Consider the following 3224-nt stretch of genomic DNA (forward strand, 5'->3'; position numbering starts at 1 on the left):
GATCCGTTGGCGGATAACGTCTTCAAGATTTCTTCCGTTGGAGAGCTTTTTGAATTTGGGCTGAGGCTTCAATCTTCGAGGTTCCTTGTTTGGTGGGAACGACTATGTTGAAGAGCAGGAGATGCGACGTCTCTGATAAAGTAGCCACCAAATAGGAATGACCTCTGCAGAGAGGGATGATCCTGAGATCTCTGCATTTAATGTGGCTGTACTATGTGAGTACGTGGCTTCCTTTGAACGTTGGAAGTTCAGTCCGAGGAAGAATGTTTAACTGATACTTGACTTTAGTATCAGTCCGCTGAGTCCATGGGGCACGCATTAAGTAATCAGTTCCGAACTAATTCTTCAACTGATACTTCAGTTGGTAACTTCAGTCTTCAGTCTTCAGTCCTCCATTCTTCAGTCTTCAGTCTTCAGAACCGCAAACTAAACTAGAAACGAACTCTAACACTTGAGTTCAAAACTATTCTAGTCTATTACATATTAAACCTAAGGATTTTGGTATCATCAAAACAAGATACGATATTCCATGGGGTTCCCAATAATTTCTCCCTTTTTGATGATGCCAAAACCTTACAGCAGTTCTAAGCATTACAAAGATTGAACTCAGAGCACAAGTTCTAAAACAGGTTGAATACTATTCCCCCTTAACAATAGAACCTAATAACTTGTACTTAGAGTCAAGAACACAACAGTTCAAAACAAGAACGAGGAAAAAGACAGAAAAATATTAATCAGAGCCTGGACAAAAAGTTATTGTCTTCAGGTTGAGGTCAAAAGAAGTTTGTTTTATTTCAAAAAAAATGACTGATGAGACACCAGTCGAGGTACAGAGCAAGACTTACATTGGAGTACAAAGAAAAACAAAAACATCATTGGAAACCCATGGACTCCAGCAGTCTGCTTGGCTGCGCCTTGAACTTCTTGATCTTCATCTTCTGTCTTCGTGTTCCTAAGCTTGTTCCACTCTCACTTGTTTTCCTTCGACTTGAGGCCTCCCTGGCTAATCTTCCTCATGATCATCGTGATGATCATTTTGCTTAATCAACTTCAGTCTTTCGAGAATAAGTCTCTAAGAACTTTTCCCCTTTTTGGCAACATCAAAAAGGTAGAATTGACTGAAGGATGCAGCTAAGACCATGCGAGGAAACCGAATTGCAGAATGGTCCAGATAAAGATGCCGAGGGTAGAAGGGAGGTGGAGAATGCGGAGGTTTAGAAAAAAAAAAAATGAAAGAGAAGGGAGAAGATGAGAATGGGGGAGACGAAGAAAGGGGCAGGGGTTGATTTGCATGGCTCTCAGAATGGGAAGAGAAGAGAGCTGCTATCATGCAAACCGAAGAGGGCTGAGGAGAGGTTTTTGGAGGAGAGAGAGGGAAGTAGAGAGAAGTGTGTGGGAAAGAAAGATCGAATCAGTGACTATCGTGAGGATAGACACTGTCAATGACCCATCACTTGGTCCATGAGAAGAAGACCTTGTGCAATGGGTTGCGCCGGTTGACAACGAGCTCCTGCTCATTGTTGTTGCACCACACGGAAGCTTCACAAAAAGGTGAGGCTTTCCTGAGAGCCAGGTGAAGTCTGTTTTCTTGAGACAGGTACTTCAAACCATATGGGCCGGGCATGAGGATGGAAGACGCTCGCGTCGATGGAGAGACGTTGGAGAGACGTTGAGAACAGGGCAAGCTTTGACGTCAGAGAGACGTTGAGATCCAGTGGAAGGGTCCGGTGAAGACCAAGTATGTGAGCGTCATTCTCCCACACCATGACTTTGCAGTCATTGAATTTCTCCTTTGTCGGAACAAAAATTTTCTCTGCAAACTTTGAAAGAGTTTGAAAATTTTCTCACAGTGAAGGCTGTGGACATTTGTTAGTTGATGCAGAAAACTATTGAAGACATCATGGTATAAATACACACATTTACCAAGTAAGAAGATGAAAAGTTTTTCGAAAACTGTGCCTAAAATGTTTTTGAAGTAAAAATTCATGTCCGCCGTCACTGTAGGGGACGGAAGCTTCAAAAGTTGAGAAATATCATTGCATTATGTCATGTCAATGAGATTCTCAAGAAATTTGATCACAAAGGCAAAAAGGTTGGAAATATTTTTAGTAAAGATCAGGACAGGTTAAATCAAATACAAATCCACTTTTTGAAAATACTTGTCCTTCTCGGATATTCAATTTTCCAACAATCAGTTAAAGATTTTGAAAGAAACTGATCAGTTAGAGAAAGATTTTGAATTTAAAACACAAAGCTCATAACTGATGTAACTAATTTTAAAAAGTAAGCTTAAAAATACTTATTGATCGACTGATCATTGTAGTTAGTCGATACCACTTGATCCTGGTTAACTCATCAGGATGAGTTTTCTTCATTGCTTTCCACATCAGCGGTCGTAGAACAGCAGTTGGTTGACCACCAGTCATCATGACTGTTTGAGATAAATCTTCAAACACAGCATCACTCTTCTGGGTTGATGAGGCCGATCCTTCCACATTGATCGTTGAACCTTTCTTCTGGAAGAGCTTTGGTTAGCAAGTCTGCTCTCTGAACTGTGGTCGGAATCCATTCAACAGAGATATCCTTCTTTTCGACGTGATCATGAATGAAGTGATGTCGAATAGCAATATGCTTGACTCTGGTGTAATGTACTGGATTCTGGGATATTGCAATAGCACTGGAGCTGTCGCAATAGATTAGGACTTCCTTTTCTTCGATCCCATAGTCCTTCAACTGTTGGACTAACCAAAGGAGTTGTGAACAGCAGCTTCCCGCAGCAACATATTCAGCTTCAGTTGTGGAGGTGGCGACTAAAGTCTGCTTCTTTGAAAACCATGAGATGAGCTTGTTGCCTAGGAATTGACAGGTTCCGGATGTTGATTTGCGATCAATTTTGCATCCCGCAAAATCTGAGTCTGAATATCCGGTGAGCTTGAAGTCGTCATCATCTGGGTACCACAATCCTAAATTGGGTGTGCCTTTAAGATATCGCAAGATTCGCTTTGCTGCATCCATGTGAGCTTCCTTTGGATCTGACTGATATCTCGCCCAAACCCCGACTGCAAACGCAATATCTGGTCTGCTCGCAGTCAAATACAGCAATGATCCAATGATTTCTCTGTATTTGGTTGACGATACAGATTTCCATTCTTATCCTGGATCAACTCTCCAGTTTGTATTCATTGGAATCTTGACTGATTTCATGTGCTGAATACCGAACTTGG

The sequence above is a fragment of the Salvia miltiorrhiza genome, chromosome 6, assembly GCF_028751815.1.
Source record: "Salvia miltiorrhiza cultivar Shanhuang (shh) chromosome 6, IMPLAD_Smil_shh, whole genome shotgun sequence".
Classification (NCBI taxonomy): Eukaryota; Viridiplantae; Streptophyta; class Magnoliopsida; order Lamiales; family Lamiaceae; genus Salvia; species Salvia miltiorrhiza.